The sequence below is a fragment of the Hemiscyllium ocellatum genome, chromosome 16 (assembly GCF_020745735.1).
Source record: "Hemiscyllium ocellatum isolate sHemOce1 chromosome 16, sHemOce1.pat.X.cur, whole genome shotgun sequence".
Lineage (NCBI taxonomy): Eukaryota > Metazoa > Chordata > Chondrichthyes > Orectolobiformes > Hemiscylliidae > Hemiscyllium > Hemiscyllium ocellatum.
The window spans coordinates 13,738,442-13,760,034 of record NC_083416.1 but is presented as its reverse complement, the minus strand read 5'-3'; the positions used below and the strand labels follow the sequence as shown (position 1 = coordinate 13,760,034).

General features: G+C 41.9%; 1 protein-coding gene across 4 annotated transcripts in view; it reads left to right on the top strand.

Annotated features, from left to right (window-relative positions):
* Positions 1-21,593, top strand: part of LOC132823341 (serine/threonine-protein phosphatase 2A 55 kDa regulatory subunit B beta isoform) — a 469,634-nt gene that overhangs the window by 284,136 nt on the left and 163,905 nt on the right. The window lies entirely within an intron of this gene.

The window sequence follows — 21,593 nt, the reverse complement described above, 5'->3', positions numbered from 1 at the left end:
CCTATCGAAGGATGAACTTTGTTCATATTCTTAAATAGAATAAAGATAATGCGTCAGGATCCTCAGCAGAATAGCAGACATTATGCCTCTTGCGAGAAATCACTGTTGTGTTCTTTGTTGTGCTGCATGTTGCACTGTATGAGTGTTTTGGTCAGCTTAGAAACAGGAATGATACAAAATTTTGTTAAGCAAAGGTATTAAGGGATGTGGGCCAGAGGCAGGTATGTGAAGTTAGGCCACAGATCAGCCATGATCTCATTGAATGGTGGAATGGGCTGAAGGACTTAATGGCCTAGTTTTGTTCCCATGGTCCAATATTCAAGTTAGCTGAATGTAGCAATAAATGTTAAAGGATCATCTACACCCTCTCCACCAATACAATTCACAACCATATCAGCGATGAGAGAAGTATACCTATCATTCTTTCTTATTTCTAAATCTTCAAGAGAGTCACGGCATCCCCTTTCTCTTTGTCGTCTTTCCATCCTCCAGCCTGCAAGCATTGCTAGCCAAGTTTGGTGTCAGTTCATCACCATTTTCAACTTGAGCCAGCAACTCTTTTCAACCCAGTTGGTGCACTCTTTGAAACTGGACACCAGCCTTTGCTAATCTGAGCTATCTACTAATCAACATTAAATTGGCACTGTAGACCTTATTAATGGAGACTCCCTTTCTGTTTCCCTCTATGACTGCTCATGAAAGGAACCCAGGAGAGCAGAGAGTAACATCAAGGGAGTGTAGGGAGGGTGTTGAGTGTCTTGACAGGAAAGCAAAACAGTGGAGTGTAGGAAGGGAGTTCCAAAATTTAGGATCAGGGAAACTAGAGGCACAGCTGCAAATGATGGAGCAATAAAATCAGGGAACAGCAAGAAGCAGGAATTGGAGGAGTACAGAGATTTTGACTAAATGAGATTTCAAAGATGAGGAGTGGTGAGGGCAATGTATAATTTGGGAAAAAAAAAATGGGAGCTATCAAATCGAACCAAAAACCTCTGTGGCACAGTAAGCACAGGTAACAGGTGAAAGAAACTTGGTCCTGTTAGTGAGATGCTATAAGGCATAATGCGAACCTGTTGTACCTTTATCACATGTATGTTGTTTGACACAGTTCAGCCATTAGGACAAAACAGAACCCAGGGAGAAACTTCAGAATATACAATAAGAAACTTTATTAGTGCAAGTCGGTTTTAATCTACTGTCTAAAAAAACCGAAAGAACTGTGGATGCTGGAAATCAGGAACAAAAGAACAAAATTGCTGGAAAATTTCAGCAGGCCTGTCAGCATCTGGAGAGAGAAATCAGAGTTGACCTTTGGGTCTAGTGACTCTGTTCTGAAGAAGGATGATTGGACCCAAGGCATTAACTCTGGTTTCTCTCCACAGATGCTTCCAGACCTGCTGAGATCTTCCAGCAATTTCTTTGTTTAATTTGCTGTCTGTGGGTTTAAACTCATAACTCTATGCATGTGATGTCCCAGTGACTAAAGCATATCATCCTGTCTTCTCTAGCTTCCTAATGCTAATTTGTTTTAATTGAATGCCTACTGTATATGAAGAATGCTCGTGATACAGTCTGTCTCTGAATCCCAAGGCTCACCCTAACTCAGTTAATGACTCAAACATCAGTTAGTTTTGTGATTATCTATGGCTTGTTGAGATATATACACAACCTTATTGAGTCTCAGTGAGAGATGACAGGATTTATTTACCACCATTAAAAATCATTTAATAAGAACAAAGTTCATAAAATATTGTTTTTTAAAGGTTTGTGATTTTCTTGAGTTGAAAATGCCATATGATTTGAAATAATGAATCAAGTTTCTAAAACTGTCATTAGTTAATGCTCTATAGATGATTAATGTGTAATTTCAAGAGATTGTTAGCTATGTCAGAGGATAATAAAGAGCAGACTTCGTTGTGTATGTGTCACTGTTCTGTCAATCAGGCTTAAGTGCTGCTTTTAGAACTTCTGGATGACATTTCTGGCGGAAAGAATGATAATACCTTTAACTATACAGTAATGGGATAAAAAAAAGTGTAGAACTGTTCGTGCGATGTATGTGCGTGTAAAAATGATTGCGGAACACTCTACTGTGCAACTATTTGGGCGTGTTAGATTTGGAACTCTATTTTCAGCACTGTGGACAGCTCCCAGTGAATTGGTTTTCATCTTTCTATGTTTAACATTTCCTGTATTTAGTTAGCTACCTGTTAGGGATGTTCTCGATCACAGCTACAACATTTTGAAATTTCTGTTTTGCTACAGAAGGACTTGGATGTGCTTTACATGAAATTAAAGATTGCAGTCAATTTAACACAGGACCTTTATTATTGAGAGGAGAAAGTGAGGACTGCAGATGCTGGAGTATATCAGAGCTGAAAATGTGTTGCTGGAAAAGCGCAGCAGGTCAGGCAGCATCCAAAGAGCAAGAGAATCTACGTTTCGGGCATGAGCCCTTCAGGAATGGTGAAGAAGGGCTCATGCCCGAAACGTCGATTCTCCAGATCTTTGGATGCTGCCTAACCTGCTGCGCTTTTCCAGCAACACATTTTCAGCTCTTTATTATTGAGAACCTTGAATCCAGCAATCACAATGTTAGATATTCAGCAATCCAAGCAAGCCCCCAATTGTAAGAGACTGGCTTCTGCAAGGGACCAGACACACTGAATTCAGCAAAATATCCAGATCAGATCAAATCTGAATGAACTAAAACAATTCTGTAGGCCTTGCCAGCAGGAATATCGATCTCTCTTCATCTTTAGTTTTTACGTTTATAGACACAAGATAAATTCAGGTTGTTAATTTATTTTACCCAATCATTATGCCTTTAATCTGATGTGTAAATATGATCGAATATATTTGGAAACCCAGCTAAAAGACCAAAGCCACAGCTCACAGAAAGTCGGGAGTAAGTGAAATGAATGATGCTGGACATGAGATTTAAAGATCTTTAGATTCTAGGAAGCAAAGTTGTAAGTTTTATGCAGAACTATTCTATGTGAACACTTATTTTCTGAAACAGGAGAATGGGTATACATATCCTTTTGTGTAAAGATCAAAATGGCCTTGACCTATTGCCACATGCTTTGAACCATTCCTTCCAGAAATCAATCAATTAGCTCTGAATTTATTTATGTTCTTGTTCTCAGTGGTGATAACTTATCTTGTAAACCTTGGCATTTTCTACTTGTAAATGAGGACAAAATCTAGAGTTTCCTTTTTACCAAAACAGGTTAATGTGCTAGCTTGTTCTGTATACTTCCTTATTAAAGCAAATTCTCTGAAGTAAATTTGGTTCACATCATTGTATGCTTCAATCAGAACAGGAAACTATTGAATAGGTGTAACCACTTCCTATATAATAATGCTGTAGTTACATTTTGGGCTCATATCTGCTCGTCTGACGTTGTATTTTGAATGAATGCAATTATTTAGAAGGTGGCTTAGCCTGCCTGTTCCACGATAGTCACAATTGATACAATCCTGCTGTTTTTAAAATAGGTCTTAAGGTAATAAATCAGAATTTCATGACTGCAGAATAATTTTACACTTAACGACACATTTGTGATTGCACTTTATGATGTAGAAAATGTGAAGGCGACTTGGTTCACAACAGTAGTGAAATAAATAAAGTTTTGGACATTTTTGTTTTCAGAATAATTATTGTCCAAAATGCTAGGAGAATTCAAATTCCCCTCTCCACCCTCAGATAGTGTCATGGATCTTTTCCATCCACCAGTGTTGAGATGTTAGACTAGATTGTGTTTTCAGGCCTTTGGAGTGTGTCTTCAACCAATACATTTCTGGGGAAAAAGATGTGCATTGACCCTTGATACAATTTGTTCTGCTGTTAAATGGCAGTAGTTAAACAACAAAACATAAAAATTCTATTGCAGTCTGGAATGGTTCAACTCTTGCAGCAATGCATATTTTGCACATATTTCATATGTGAGTCTTGATAACAGTCAATAGGCATCTCCTGAGGGTGACGAAGATCAAAACACTGTCCTCTCCAGACTTCTCCATGGCTGTTTTCTTGCAGAGGCATTGGCAAGAAGTCAGCAGCAAGAGCCGAATTAATTATTCCTCACAGTTAGAGGAGGCCATTGTCACCGTTGAGATGAGTGTAGACAGATGGAGCTGTTATTTGTGGGTCAGTCAGCAGTCCTGCCTCACCTCTGATTCAGAGGTCCTGCTTCAGAGGCTTGAACAGAAAACTAGGCTGACACTCCAATGCAATACTTAAGGTGTTGTCTTTCATAAACAATGTTAAATCAAGACCTCATTTATCCTCTGCGGTGGAAGTTTTTAAAAAAATTCATGACAAATTTTTTGAAGAGCTTGGGAACTTTCCTCTGATATCTTGACCAATATTTATCCCTCAACCAATGTCTTCCAAAAACAAACCTAGTCATTAGCCCATTGCTGTTGGCAGGAGCTTGCTGTGCGCAAATTGATTGCCATATTTTTTACATCACCCATTTCAAAAGTGCTGCATTGCTGAGTCATGATTTGGAGATGCCGGAGTTGGACTGGGGTGTACAAAGTTAAAAATCGCACAACACCAGGTTATAGTCCAACAGGTTTAATTAGAAGCACACTAGCTTTCAGAGTGTCGCTATTAATCAGGACAACCACCTGATGAAGGAGCGGCACTCCAAAAGCTAGTGTGCTTCTAATTAAACCTGTTAGACTATAACCTGGTGTTGTGCGATTTTTAACCTCATTGGTGAGAGCACTATGCGGTAACCTAAGGTCATGAAAAATGTTATACGTAGTAACTGTAAATTTATTCTTCCACTATCGGAAAGATGTTGTGAAACTTGAAAGGGTTCAGAAAGATTTACAAGGATGTTGCCAGGGTTGGTTGGAGGATTTGAGCTACAGGGAGAGGCTGAACAGGCTGAGGCTGTTTTCCCTGGAGTGTCGGAGGCTGAGGGGTGACCTTATAGATGTTTACAAAATTATGAGGGGCATGGTTAGGGTAAATTGGCAAAGTCTTTTCCCTGGGGTCGGGGAGTTCAGAACTAGAGGGCATAGGTTTAGGGTGAGAGGGGAAAGATATAAAAGAGACCTAAGGGGCAACTTTTTTACACAGAGGATGGTACATGTATGGAATGAGTTGCCAGAGGAAGTGGTGGAGGCTGGTACAATTGCAACATTTAAGAGGCATTTGGATAGGTATATGAATAGGAAGGTTTTGGAAGGATATGGGCCGGATGCTGGCAGGTGGGACTAGATTGGGTTGGGATATCTGGTCGGCATGGACGGGTTGGACCAAAAGGTCTGTTTCCATGCTGTACATCTCTATGACTCTATAACTGCCACTGATGAAGGGCTTATGCCCGAAACGTCGAATTTCCTATTCCTTGGATGCTGCCTGACCTGCTATGCTTTAACCAGCGACACATTTTCAACTCATTTATCCACATCCACCTTTCTGTGCAGGGATTACTTTGGGAAGTTTGTGGCCCATACACTTAAGGAAATGAATCTTTCTACGAAAGGCCTGAACATCTTTGAATATTCTTGTGCCTGTTGGTCTGGAGAGTTTTTCTTTTGATCATGGAATAGGTACTGAGGAAGAATCGGATTTGATTTGATTTATCATTGTTATATGTACCAAGAAAAATTGAAAAGTATTTTTTTGCATGCTAACCAGACATATCATACCTTACAGGGTGATACAACAGAATGTAGAATATGGTGTCAGTGAATCGGACCAAAGTCTTTGTTCAGTTGCTGTAAACTGTAGGTGTTTTTTGCAGCCTATAACATTTATACTAATTGTTGCATAAACGAAACTTTAAAGAAAGTCAGGTCAGAAGAAGGTTAACTTCAAGGTTTGCTCCACTGTTCAATACCTATCTACCCTAAATGTCCACCTATATGCCTGTCAGTCTGTATGGGATGATAGAAAGGAATATAAATGGACAGTAAATATACATATCTTCATTCATTTTCAGTGTAGATATTTTTGAGTGTTAATTAACAGTGTCAATATATTCCCTTCCTCCTCCTTTCTTACAAGGTTTAGAGAAGTGTCTGAACTGAAAAATGATTTCATTCAACTCATCTGGTGGATAATGAACTATGTGGTGTAGTGACGAAGACCACACCAAATCTGAGGCTCAATCTCTGCATTGTACTGAGCTAGCAGATCTTGGCTGTGATAAGGATTCTGGGTAATCCAAGATGGAGGACAGGAAAAAATTGTGGCTGTAAGAGGTGCTTTTTTGAGGCATTTTCAGTGTTCGAGCTGATTTCCTTGAATTCTAGGAGCAGTTATTACTGTTTTATAAGCTGTTACATTGTTTTGGAACTTTGGGGAAAAAAATCCAAACAAAGACACTTTAAAAAGGAGGAAGACCGATAAAGGCATAAGAAGTAAATCAAACAGAGAAAGAAACCTACACTGTTGCCTGACCCAGCAGTGAATCTATGCAGCTAGCTGTTCTGCTGTTCTATTTTAAGTATTTATGGACTTAGGAGTAGTGGAGGAAAAATTAACTAACAGTGAAATTCACAACTGACCTTGGAGAAATTTGTTGGGAAAGCTCACAGCAGGGGAGCAGCTAAGTGGCTTCTTTAGTGTAACTTTTTTTTGTAAATCTGCGATAGTGAGTAGAGTTTTTTTGATTATATGTTTTATTGAAATCTGTCTCCTGATTAAACTTTAAAAAATATGAAGCATAAGTACTAACCTAGCTTGAAGCAGCATATTTTTTTAAGAGCAGGAGGACTATGCTATTTTTTGGATCTGTAGATTGTTAAGGTACAAAGATGGCCTTTAGTGCGATGTGCTCTTCCTGCCAGATGTGGGAGAGTAGGGAAAGTTTCCATGTTGTTATGATTATGTCTGCAGGAAGTGTGTTTGGTTGCAAATCCTATCGAATTGTATGGATTAGTTGGAGTGCCGTTTCGAGGCAGCAAGGAATGTACAGGAGCTAAGAGGTGTGACAGATGGCAGCTGCAGGAAAGGAGATAAACCAAAGATACAGTTAGGTAGATGGGTTATCTCCAGGAATAGTAGGCAAGGGAGGCAGGTCATGCAAGAGTCTTCTGTGGCTATCCCTATTTCAAACAGGTATGCTATTTTGGAAAATTTAGGGAGTGATGGACTCTCAGGGGAATGTAACACTGACAGGTGGGTTTCTGATACTGAGACTGGCTCTAATGTAAACTAGGGGTATGTCAGGTTCCATCGATTGGTTGTGATAGGGGACTCTTTAGTCAGAGGCACAGGTGCACATTTTTGTGGCCGACAGCGAGACATCAGATTGATGTGTTGACTCCCTGGTGTCAGCATCAAGGATATCAGAGAGGGTGAAGGATATTCTCAAAGAGGAGAGGGACTAGCAGGAGGTAGTTATACACATAGGAACTAATGACATAGGAAGAGAAAATGATGAGATTCTGAGGAGAGAATATAGGAAGTTAGGCAGCAATTTAAAAAGTAGGTCCTTGGGGGTAGTACTATCTGGATTACTGCTGGTGCCATGAGCTACTGAGGATAGGAATAGGAGGATGAGCAGATGAATGTGTGGCTGAGGAGCTGGTGCAGGGGAGAAGGATTCTTATTTTTGGATCATCGAAATCTCTTCTGGGGTAGGAGTGACCTGTGTAAGAAGGACGGATTGTACTTGAAGTGGAAGGGGACAAATAGATTGGCAGAGAAATTTGGTAGATCTGCTCGGGACGAGAGAGGAGAGGAATGGCGTTTCTGATTAGGGATAACATTATGGCTGCACTTAGGGAGGATGTTGTCGGGAATACGTCCAGGGAAGTTATTTAGGTGGAACTGACAAAAAGGAAAGGGATGATCACCTTATTGGGATTGTACTATAGACTTCTCCATTGTCAATGGGAAATTGAGAAACAACAGGAGATCTCCGTTAACTGTAAAAATAATAGTGGTAATGGTAGAAAATTTTAACTTGCCAAACACAGACTGGGACAGTTAAGGGATTGGATAGAGAAGAATTTAAGTGTGGACAAGAAAAGTTTCTGATTCAATAAGTGGATGTACCTACTAGAGAAGGAGCAAAACTTGAGCTTTTCTTGGGAAATAAGGTATAGCAAGTAACTGAGGTCTCAGTAGGGGAGCACTTTGGGGCCAGTGACCATAAATCTGTTAGTTTTAAAATAGTGATAGAAAATGATAGAAAGAATCTAAAAGTTAAATTTCTTAATTGGAGGAAGGCCAATTTTGATGGTATTAGGCAAAACTTTTAAAAGTGTTTGGGGCAGATCTTTGTAGGTAAGTGGACAACTGGCAAATTAGAAGCCTTCAGAAGTGAGATAATGAGTGTCCAGAAACATTAGATTAGATTAGATTCCCTACAGTGTGGAAACAGGCCCTTTGGCCCAACAAGTCCGTGCCGACCCTCGGAAGAGTGACCCACCCAGACCCATTTCCCTCTGACTAATGCACCTAACACTATCGGCAATTTAACGTGGCCAAGTCACCTGACCTGCATATCTTTGGACTGTGGGAGGAAACCAGAACACTTGGGGGAAACCCACACAGACACAAGGAGAATGTACAAACTCCACACAGACAGTCACCCAAGGCTGGAATCGAACCTGGGATCCTGGTGCTGTGAGGGAGCAGTGCTAAACACTGAGCCACCGTGTTGCCCTGTTCCTTTTAGGGTGAAGGGCCAGTCTGTAGCTTTAGGGAAATTGAGGTTTTGATCAAGAAAAAGAAGGAAACATATGGACAGCAAAGATCGAGTAAATTCCTAGAGAAGTTTAAAGGCAGTAGGAGTATGCGTAAGATGGAAATCAGGAGTGAAAAAAGGGGACATGAGATACCTTTGGCAAATAGGGTTTAGGAGAATCCAAAGATATTCCACAATTACATTAAAGATAAAAGAGTAACTAGGGAGAGAATCGGGCCCCTTAAAGATCAGCAAGGCCACTTATGTGTGGAACTGCACGAGATGGAGGAGCTACTAAATGCGTATTTCGCACCAGTGTTTATTGTGGAGAAGGATGTGGAAGATAGAGAATGTTGGGAATAAATAGCAATGTCTTGAAAATATCCATGTTCCAGAGGAGGAAGTGCTGCACGTCTTAAAACATAATAAGATGGATAAATCCTGGGACCTAGATTAGATTCGCTACAGTGTGGAAACAGGCCCTTTGGCCCAACAAATCCATACCAACCCTCCAAAGAGCAACCCACCCTGACCCAAACCTCTACATTCATCCCTGACTAATGCACCTAACACTACGGGCAATTTAGCATAGCCAGTTGACTTAACCTGCACATCTTTGGACTGTGGGAGGAAACCAGAGCACCCGGAGGAAACCCACACAGACACTGGGAGAATGTGCAAACTCCAAACAGTTGCCCGAAGCGGGAATTGAACCCGGTTCCTTCGTGCTGTGAGGCAGCAGTGCTAACCACTGAGCCACCGTGCTGCCCTCAATGAGTAGAACTCTGTGGGAAGCAGGGGAAGTGATTGCTGGGCCTCTTACTGAGATACTTGTATCATCAGTAGCCACAGGTAAAGTGCTGGAAGACTGGAGGTTGGCTAATGTGGTGTCACTATTTAAGAAGCATGGTAAGGAAAAGCCAGGGAACTATATGGCTGTGAGAATTACATTGATGGTGGGCACATTGTTGGAGAGAATCCTGAGGGACAGGATTTACATGTATTTGGAAAGGAAAGGATTGATTAGGGATAGTCAACATGGCTTTGTGCATGGGAAATCATGTCTCTCTACCTTAATTGAGTTTTTTGAAGAAATAACAAAGAGGTTTGATGAGGACAGAGCAATGGACATGATCTATATGGACTTCGGTAAGGTGTTCAACAAGGTTCCACATGGGATACTGGTTGGCAAGGTTAGATTTCATGGAATACAGGGACAACTAGCCATTTGGATACAGAACTGGCTTGAAGGTAGAAGACAGAGTGTGGTGATGGAGGGTGGCTTTTCAGACTGAAGGCCTGTGACTAGCGGTGTGCCACAAAAATCGGTGCTAGGTCCACTGCTTTTTGTCATTTACATAAATGAATTGGATGTGAACATAGGAGTAAAAAATGAGGTCTGCAGATGCTGGAGATCACAGCTGCAAATGTGTTGCTGGTCAAAGCACAGCAGGTCAGGCAGCATCCCAGGAATAGAGAATTCGACGTTTCGAGCATAAGCCCTTCATCAGGATGGTTAGTAAGTTTGCAGATGACACTAAGATTGGAGGTGTAGTAGACAGCGAAGAAGGTTGCCTCAGTACAACAGGACCTAGATCAGAGAGGCTGGTGGGCCGCGGAGTGGCAGATGGAGTTTAATTTAGATAATTGTGAGATGCTTCATTTTGGAAAGGCAAATCAGGGCAGTACTTATCCACTTAATGGTAAGGTCCTGGGGATCATTGCTGAACGAAGAGACCTCAGATTGCAGATTCATAGTTCCTTCCAAGTAGAGTCACAGGTTTGCTTGTCTGTATTGGTCAGAGCATTGAGTATAGGAGTTGGGAGATAATGTTGTGGCTGTAGGGGACATTCATTGGGTCACTTTTGGAATACTGTGTTCAATTCCGGTTTCTCTGCTATAGGAAGGATATTGTGAAACTTGGAAGTATTCAGAAAAGACGTGCAAAGATGTTGCCAGGGTTAGATGGTTTGGGAAGGCTGAATAGGCTGGGACTATTTTCCTTAGAATATCAAGGTTGTGGGGTGACCTTGTAGAGGTTTATAAACTCACAAGGAGTATTGATAGTTTAAATAGACAAGTTATTTTCCCAAGGGTGGGGGAGTCCTGAACTGGACAGCATAGATTTAAGGTCAGAGGGGCAAGTTTTAAAATAGACCTAAGGGGCAATGTTTTCATGCAGAGGGTGGTGCACATATGGAATGAGCTGCCAGAGGAAGTGGTGGAGACTGGTACAATTACGACATTTCAAAGGCACCTGGATGGGAATATAGATAGAGTTTAGAAGGACATGGGTCACATACTGACAAATGAGACTAGATTTATTGAGATTATCTAGTCAGCATGGGTGAGTTGTACATCTCTATGATTCTGTAGGGGTTTTCCTGGAATGTCACAGTCAAAGATGACAAAGAGGGAAAGGATTAGACTGCATTCCCAACCACTACCCAGTCATGTTAATGGAGCACATACTCGTGCATACACAAGGAGAACAACAGAAGACTCAATTCCAGTCACCTCCATTACCCGATAGCCCAGTTCCGACCCACTGTCTAATTGGTGCCTGAACCTGGTGTAGTAGGCTGCTGGGACTATCCCCTAGTTTAGATCAGAGTGGTGCTGGAAAAGCACAGCAGCTCAGGCAGCATCGGAGGAACAGGAAAATCGATGTTTCAGGCAAAAGCCCTTCCCAAATGAGCATCACTTATGTGGAGCACAAGGGATAGATTTACAAGCTGTGAGAGGGCAGCATTTGTCAGGTTAGCTTTCTTAATTTTGTCTTTCAGTGAACAACATGACCATTATTTTTCAAAAAAGGGAGTTTTTTGTAAAAGCAACATCTCCTCGAGCTCCAACGAAAATCAATGGCTCCGCTCCTCATGCCATGAGCATCTATCCTTGCTTTTATTACAAATCTAATGTAAAGATAATTTTCCAAATGATATTTGAAGTATTACTATTTGTGGATGTGCCTAGACAACTTAGAAAATTAGTGAACATAGTAACAGACTGTATTGGAGGAGATGCACAAGCAGACTATGACAAATGGAGTGGGGGAGTTACAACAATGAGATGGCTATTCCTGGCTTGCTTGTTAAAATAGACAAATCCTTACTTGAAAGGGAGAAATTAATGAATAAATAAAACTCCCATCATTGTCAAATGAGGAAACCTGAAAAGGTACTTCAAAAGGCTATTAAATCTTAAAAACAGCATGAGAAAACAATCAGTATTTATTTTATGGCCATTATGCTTTATTTCCTTTTACAAGTTTGACTTCACTGCAAATCTGCCTTTTGACAGCTGAAGACCTGCAAGCTGTACTGACCCAGCCTTGAATTGGCTGTTCACCCTAACTAAAAGTGGCTTTGATATATTCCCTCAACAGCAAAGAGCAGGGCCAATGCCGTCACAGGTCAGGGTCTTCAGTAATCCCAGGTAGTTCAATGATTTCTGAATGACAGGTCATCCATCTTGGTACTCACTGTGTGACCTGAATGAATTAAATCATTAGTTACCCAGACTGCTGTGGAAGCATTGTTCTCTCAGCTCCTGACGGGACTGGGAAAAGTGTCCAAAAGACCTTGTCGAAAATCGAAGATAATGGTACTGTTATTGTTATGCAGTTAATAAAGCTGTTGAAGACATTTTTTAGAGTAGTTTTTACTAGCTCTTCCAGTCAAGGCTTTTATCCTGAATAGGGGTGAAGAGACCTATCTTTCACCCCTACTAAGATTGACCATGAAGCATTTCTTTCAAAGGAGGGCTGCTGTGGAAATCTGAAATTCTATCCAATCAAAAGCAGGTTGAGAGTGAGGATCAAGTGAAACTGTCAGACCTAGGTGGATGGATAAATTCTTTTTATGCATGATTATTTAAAGTTGTGGGAACAAAGGTGATTAGATTGAACTAAGACACAGATCAGATGTGACTTAATTGAGTGGCAGAACATGATTGAACATGAATGGTCTTCCCCTATACGCAGGAATTGTCAACTCAGCAGAGAAGGGAGTTTGAGGTTTCATGTTGTGTCTAAAATAATCTCACTCAGCCAGATGAGTGATCCTGATGCATTCCTCCACAAAGCTGGGCTGACAGTTTCCAGCTGGGATGTATAAAAAATCCAAAAACAGGAAGCTATTGATTTTTACATTGCAGGGAACAAAAATGTTTCCCTCCTTCCATCATGGGTCAGATCAAAGCGAAGGCCAGGAAAGACATGAGAAATTGTGCATTTGCTGACAATCTGACTTAAGTCGTAATTTTGAAAAAGACATTTGTTAAAGCACATCTGTTTAAAAAAAATACAGTGAATCCATTCTTGAGCAATAAAAATCTCCTGAACTGACACTATTGTTCACATCACAGTGTCGTAACATGATGCAGCAATGAACTTACAGACCAGTACCTGGCCATTTGGTCTATCTAACCTGTGCTAGAATTTCTCTCCACATGAGCTACCTCCAAACCCTCTTTATTGAACCCTAGGAATGTAATTGTCTAGTTCTCTCTTTCTGCTGTTTATCTGAATTCCACTTAAAAACACTCGGGGACAAGGTGGTCATTAAATTTACCAGGCTCTCCCTTGCTGAATATTTAAGATGGAACTTATTAGGAATTCAGGAGACTTTGTGCACACTGGACACATTTACATTAAACCGACACCTGATTTATTAACTTTAGTTTTATTTATTGCAACAGTTGTGCTGTGTATTGCTAATGTTTCATCATAAACTCCTCATTGTCATGCGCTTAGATCTTTGTACCTGTCCTGTGCCTTGAGGTATCTGATTTGAGACGGACAAGGGTTTTTTTACATTAAAAAATATGACTCCAATTGAGTTGTTTATGGGTTCAGTATAATGCTGACAGAACTCTATAATGTATCTTCAGATGTGCTGTTGTGTTGTTTTTCTGCCTCTAATCTGTCCCTTGAAGGCAGGAGAAATAAATATCTCGAGCATCTGTATCAAAGGGTTAACTGAAATTGATTGTGAAATTGTCTCTGCTGATGTTTTATGTTGTGGAAAACTGACAAGGGTGAATTACTAAAGGGGCCTGTCATCTTACTCTGTCAATGGTGCAAAGTAATAGACTATCTTCACAAGCCCAGGTTAATCTCTGAGCCCGCTGATGCCCTCTTTATATCACAGCACATGCACAAAGGTGGCAAACGTTCACTGGAGACAGGAAGCTCCACCTCCCCATGCCTATTCCTCCAATTCACAAAAATGGTGGGACAGGCCTCAATTTTACTGCTGGCTAATGTGTGACCGTACAGTCATCGGAGATACAGTTACATGGTATTGCTTGGAGACGAGCAGCAGATTATGTACTCTGGCTCTGGGACTTCAATCCACAATCTTCTAACTCGGTGTGAGTAAGTTGAATATAAAAATGTATACTACTACGATCCATGTGACCTTTAAAAGAGGTTATGAATTCCCCATTGACCGATGCAAAGAAACAAATGGTAAGGTTTCACACTTAATCTTTTACCAGAACAATAAAACTAAAATTAACTTAGTAGTTAACTGGGAGTGGGTTAGCTCAGTTGCCTGGAGAGCTCATGGGATATGGTGAGATAAATGATAGAATTGGGCAAGATTTTCAGTGAGCCACAACTTAGCATTGAGATCGTCTTGCCAAATCTTGTACACTTCACTCAAGTGGCATGGTGGGATTCTTGCTTGGCAGCAGTCAGTTTCCAATTGACAATCATTATCGCTTGTAAAACACCACCTTATCAGTCCAACTCACCATGGATTGCAATCTTTCTAAACTAGCCATATGGACTTGCCATAGGGATAGCTTAAGCATGAAAACCAGAGTGGGTTCTTGATGGAATCACTACTTGCTCCAAAATTCCTCCATTTGACACAAGACATCAATATCTCAGAAATAGTCCATGGGCACCAGCCACATGCTCCCTACATCCACAGTCATTAGCACCTCAAAGAATCATCCTCAAAGAATCCTCAGGACACCTTTCCAATCTGCTTACAAGATCCTTCTGCTCTTCAACCTTGGGCTGCAGCACAACTCTCACTGCAAGTGCTCAAGGATATGGACCCAGCTCATGCATGGACCAGGCTGCATTGCTGGGCTCTTCACTCGCTGCCATAGTACTCATTCACCCTGAGCCTGCTTGGCTGGTTGTAGAATCCCTGCTTTACATAGGCCTTGCCTTCTTGCAAATTGCCCTCTCAGTAAGATGCCAGGCTCTCATTATTGCTGGATTGCTGTCCCAGTTAGTGCAGAAACAAAGCAAGAAACATTGCCACTGACTTTTTAACGGGCCTCAACCCACTCAAGGTGGGGGGGGATACCCTTTGTTCAGGCTATCCTGGCACTGTAAGTCAAGGGCAGTCTCTGATACCAGTCCAGAACCTGTTCAGGGCAGTCAGAATCCGAATTCTCTGTGTAAGAGATGAGGAGCCAAATATTAGGCCCGTCCACAACCCATATTGATTCTTCCTACCTTTTTGAGGGTTTATTTCCTCTGAAATGAGAGTGGGGCAGGTATCTCGGAAACTGAAAGTGGGAAGCTGTTACTGTTGGTGTTGGGAAAATGTTCCAAGTGATTGAGCAGGCATCATGGAGGGCATGCAGCTTAAGTGGTGTTAGGGGTTGGGGCGGTTGATGGAGGATGAGGAAAAATGTTGCAGGCATTTTGAGAGCATGAACCTTTGTGGGAGGTGGGTACAGGAGTAGATACTGTTTGAAAGTGAGCTATCAGAGGGCAAATGGCAGCAGATGGTATGGAGAAGGACATTGACCTTGCTACATTGCTGAGCCTTCCTCCTGATGGTTGAGACTGTACAGACCCAGGTGGCAACCTTGAACCAGCCTGGCCGAGCCTGGTATGATAATCTCCACTATTGATCCTGTTGGGGAAGAGTGGGGAGGCAATGGCCTATTGGTATTAAAGCTAAACTATTAATCCAGAAACTCAGCTAATGTTCGGGGAACTCAGGTTCAAATCCTGCCAGGGAAGATTTGAATTCAGTAAATAAAATCTGAAATTAAGAATCATATGATGACCATGAAACCATTGCCAATTGTAGGAAAACCCACTAATGTCCTTCAGGGAAGGAAATCTGCCATCTTCACCTGGTCTGGCCCACATGTGAGTCCAGATCCACAGCAACATTTTTGACTCTCAACTGATCTCTGGAATGACTCCGTTCAAGGGCAGTTAGGGACAGGCAATAAATTGCGGCCAACCAGTGATGCCAGCATCCCACAAGTGATCCACAAAAAGGTTTTTGTGTCAGCAGCACCCCACCTGTCTACCACCATCCAGATCCTTGTCTGCACAGCAAGATGCCAATTTTCCTCCCGTCTGCCATGTCAGGGTACGATGTCAGGAACTGGGTGGGGCAACTCCAAACTGACAGTGCTTGTCCAGGTGCGCAATGGGCTTTTAAGTATGACATCAGTGCCAGTGATACCGGTCAATTGTGGGACCTCTGGTGAGTGGCAAGATCCCCTGGAAATGTTTTAGATTAGATTAGATTAGACTTAGTGTGGAAACAGGCCCTTCGGCCCAACAAGTCCACACCGACCCGCCGAAGCGCAACCCACCCATACCCCTACATTTACCCCTTACCTAACACTACGGGCAATTTAGCTTGGCCAATTCACCTGACCCGCACATCTTTGTGACTGTGGGAGGAAACCGGAGCACCCGGAGGAAACCTACGCAGACACGGGGAGAACGTGCAAACTCCACACAGTCAGTCACCTGAGTCGGGAATTGAACCCGGGTCTACAGGCGCTGTGAGGCAGCAGTGCTAACCACTGTGCCACCGTGCCGCCCACTGGCACAAGATATGACAGAAATTAGACCTGATACTTACCATTACGGCTGAAATACCAATTAATCGAAAACTCACTCAGCCTCACAGCGAGAAGCACTGTCAAGCTTGACATGATCACACTTGGCTAAAAATCCTGAAGGTCCAGTCCCAAGCCTCCTTCACCTGATCTGATCAAATAAACTTCCGGTGGCAAGGTAATTCCATGGTTTATAGCTTTCCATAATCCCCAAACAGGGATTCTGCTCTCACCAGCACTTTGCTTCATGATGAACTCCAAAGCATCCATTTTCTTTTTCCCTGGCTACGTAGCTTGATGATCTTACTCCAAACTCCCTTGGTTTTCCTGACCCTGTGTCTGTGTGCTTTATGTTCAGGTGTTAAACTTTGCACCTGACTTTGGATGTTGCAGTTAGAACCTCTGTCTCCACTATAAGCTGGTCACATGGGTTTGTCTCCAGGTAGGTTCCAACCCTTTTCCAAACAAGTCCATTCTACCTGAATGAAAGAAGATGGTTTAAAACATAACCATCTTATGAAGTCCAACATTTTAACATTGCGTTATATTCATACTATGAAAGTTACAAAACTGCTTGTTAAAGCAGTTAAATCTGGATGGAACTGCCCGTGACATGAAATGGATTGCTTCGTGCACACACCCGGGCACACAAATTAAAAAGAAAAGCTATGATTAAATCAATGATCAGCTAAGGCTAGCTCTAATTTGCTTATTTCAAATCTACTCAGTCATAGAGATGTACAGCATGGAAACAAACCCTTCAGTCCAACCTGTCCATGCCGACCAGATATCCCAACCCAATCTAGTCCCACCTGCCAGCACTCGGCCCATATCCCTCCAAACCCTTCCTATTCATATACCTATCCAAATGCCTCTTAAATGTTCAGCAACACTCCCTTGCCACATCCTCTGGCAGCTCATTCCATACACGTACCACCCTCTGTGTGAAAAAATTGCCCCTTAGGTCTCTTTTATATCTTTCCCTTCTCACCCGAAACCTATGCCCTCTAGTTCTGAACTCCCCGACCTCAGGGAAAATACTTTGCCTATTTACCCTATCCATGCCCTTCATAATTTTGTAAACCTCTATAAGGTCACCCCTCAGCCTCTGCCGCTCCAAGGAAAACAGCCCCAGTTTGTTCAGCCTCTCCCTGTAGCTCAAATCTTCCAACCCTGGCAACATCTTTGTAAATCTTTTCTGAACCCTTTCAAGTTTCACAACATCTTTCCAATAAGAAGGAGACCAGAATTGCACGCAATATTCCAACAGTGGCCTAACCAATGTCCTGTACAACCACAACATGACCTCCCAACTCCTGTACTCACTAGAAGTTTGTCTACAATAAAGGAAAGCATACCTTCTTCACTATCCTATCTACCTGCGACTCCACTTTCAAGGAGCTGTGAACCTGCACTCCAAGGTCTCTTTGTTCAGCAACACTCCCTTGGACCTTACCATTAAGTGTATAAGTCCTGCTAAGATTAGCTTTCCCAAAATGCAGCATCTTGCATTTATCTGAATTAAACTCCAACTGCCACTTCTCAGCCCATTGGCCCATCTGGTCCAGATCCTGTTGTAATCTAAGGTAACCTCCAATTTTGGTGTCTTACTAACTGTACCTCATATGCTCGCATCAAAATCATTTATGTAAATGGCAAAAAGTAGAGGACCCAGCACCAATCCTTGTGGCACTCCACTGGTCACAGGTCTCTAGTCTGAAAAACACCCCTCCACCACCACCCTCTTGTCTTCTACCTTTTGAGCCAGTTCTGTATCCAAATGGCTAGTTCTCTCTGTATTCATAAAGAAAGGGACGAGAAAGAGGTCAGGTCAGACTAAATTTGCATATTGGGTTCAAAATAAATTGCAAAAGAAGGGTAATTTTTACATTTTGGAAATGAATGTTTACCAAGATAATTTGAAATAGAAAAGCTAGTGATTTTTAATGTCCCTTCATTTGGAGAACAGGCTGTTAATTGTAATTAAGAATGAAGATCTCTCAGCTTCTGAAAGGTTTCTGTTATTGTTGAGAAACGTCACTGTGGCTGGCAAGGGTAAGAGAGTGGACTGCATCAATCTCAGCTATTTAACCTGTTAAAGATTTCATAATCTATATAATACATAACTCACCTGTCCCCAGTTGAACTTCCAAAGGTTGTGAGTTAACTCATTGTGAAGAAGCTTCTACAATGATTCTCTGTTGGTTATTCCGGGATATTTTATTCACTTATGGGATATGGGATGTGTGCTTTGCTAGCTGGCCAGTATTTATTGCCTGCCCAGAGCTGTCCTTGAACTCACTGGCTTGTTTGGCCACTTCAATGGGCAATTGAAAATCAACCACATTGCTGTGGGTCTGGAGTCTCATGTAAGTCAGACCAGTGAAGATGGCACATTTCCTGTCCTGAAGGACATTAGTGAGCCATATTGGTTTTTTTCTGACAATTGGCAATGGCTTTATGGTTATCAGTATATTCTTCATTCCAGATATTTTCTCTTTTAATTGAATTCAAATTTCACCGTCTGCTGTGGCTGGATTTGAACCCGGACCCCCAAACCATATCTGTATTGAGATTATTTGTGTAGCGATAATAACACAAGGTCATTGTTAGGTCAGCCTCTGCACATGCCACTTATATTCAAACCTTTATCTTACAGTGGTTGGCTGGATATAGATTTTCCTGTTCTTTAAATAAAGATCATTTATGTGACAGAAGGGTAGTTGAGCACAGATGTAATATTTGGACATATTCCTGCTCATTGCTAGACCTGTAGGGAATGAGCAGCAGCTTAGCTTCACAAATACCCAAGATCATCTTACCTGCAGTCAGGTTCAGACTTGAATGAAGAAACAGTCCTTGATGCTGCAAGACCTTTTTACAGTCAGTCTCCAAACATCTGAGATTTGTGCCAATTGCAAATAGTGCAGTGGGCAGGAACAGAAAGATCCAGTCATGTAGAAGGGACTTGAGATGAAATCCTAGTTAGTTCCATTGAAGATTTATCAAGAGAAGACTATGTTAAGTAGAAAGAAATTAGAGGTTGACTTACAATTTCCAATGCAAAAGCAAGGGTCCTACAAGTCGCAGTTAGGACCGGGAGGCAGTGTTGATTTTTCAAATCCTTTTAGCTACTACAAACTTCACTTCTCCTTAACAATCAATTTTTTTGAACATCATCACAAAATCATGGAGTTTTATAATGCAGGTGGATGGCTGCCTACTCTTCAGAAGGACACAATGATCTTGGCCTCAACTTCTTCCTGTACCAAATCATCTTGTGCTCCAGCAGTTCTCTGCCTAAAGAAATTATTTCCTGAGTGACCTCTCCACCTCCCCCCAAACTTGGTGGTGCTCTCTACTGAGGGCCTTGATCCTTCCATGGGAATGCTCAATTAAAACAAAATACAATAGCCCTATTTTTGGAAGAGTAATCCAGCTTGGCTTATTTCCTTTAGTATGCTCCCTGATGGGCAGGCTTCTTCTGCGTGGTGCCTTTCAATTGTTGTACTTTGGCGATTTGTTGTTGGGTTGTCTCTGGTAAGACCAGACTTTGACATGCTGCAATTTCATTTCTCCTGTCCTCTTCAGAAGCTTTTGCATTTTATTCAAGGCTTTAACTTGATTTGAATGAGCGAGTTTGGAAGTATTAAGTTGGATCCTTCAATAAAATTTATAACTCTGGTTGTGCTGTTTCCCACATTATCCACAAATCAGAATCCTCTGGTTCAATGAGTATTGCCCAGTAGATAGCTTATGAACATGCAGCATCATTGCCCTCACTAGGCCAGGGTTAAGATTTCCTTGGAAGGTTGTTCCTGCTCCTAGTCGCTGTCCATCACCCTCTGCTGGCAAAGTGAACAGAGTGGGCTTCAGCTTGTAATGTTCACAGCTGTTGATAAACTGCTGACCCACTGTGTGTTGTTTTTCTCATGAATAGTAGGCTCTTCAGCGGGGTGCCAGTGCTCACGGAGGTGTACTCCAACAAGGAGCAACTTCTTCAGGCATTGAGGTGAAGGAGGTAAACCTGATGTTGGTGAAGGGAAGAAAACATTCAGCAACCTAGCTCCAGAAACCATTTTGTGAGGATGGGAAGTCCTGAAGTAAAGACACTAAACGTGTCTAATCAGGCAAGTTACTAGTTAAAACCCAGGCGACATGCAAATGATTACTGGTTTACCCAGTTGTGCAAGCCGTGAACAAATGACTTAGGAACCAGAGACGGATACTCATCTCCTCTGCCCTGCTGTGCCATTGGATAAAATTATGGCTGGATTTGGCTCCAGTTTTCTGTCAGCCCCGCTGAACTATGTGACTCCCTTGCTATATATTTTCTAATCGATCTGGGCAGAGATGTTCTTACACACCTATGGAGTAGGTGAGACTTAAACCTAGGCCTCTTGGCTCAGAGGTTTAATCCCTCACTGATAGACCATACGTTTTGGGAGGCAATGAGTTAGGAGTTTGAAGCAAATCTGAATGTACAACTTTCAAGTGTATCAACAGAGTTCCAATGGTCCCCATGGTGCCAATATAACAAATTAGCCTTGTGACAAGACTGGTTTCATTTAAACTCCTAGCACTCAGAGGGACCACTGTTTTGTTATCCCCTGGGGTGAGCATACAGGACTACCAGCTGTTTTTACTTTCTAATTCCTGTAGCTCAATTTCACAGCAATTTAACCTCAACATGAGGTCAATAAGCTTTGCTACAGGCAACCGAAGAGTTGGAAGGCTAAACCTGGGAGGGTGATGGGTGGATAAAATGCAGGACATTTGAAAAGTGATTTTAAATTTTGATTCTTTTGAGGGGTGTTTTCACAAAGTACCCAGGAAAGTGTTCAAAAGTATAATAGTATGTGTTCACATGGTAATATTTAAGACTAATTGATGCAATAACAGATAATCAAAATGATTGATCTATAAACTACTAACAGCTGAGATCTGACTTCTCCCTTCTGTTGAAATTGATTTTGACTGCTGGGTTACAATACATCTGAGGCTCCCTGAACAAACATCCATTCTTTGCTCATATCACTAGATGGTGGAGGGATGAGGAGGAGAGTAGGGTGAGGGTAATAAGGGCATGG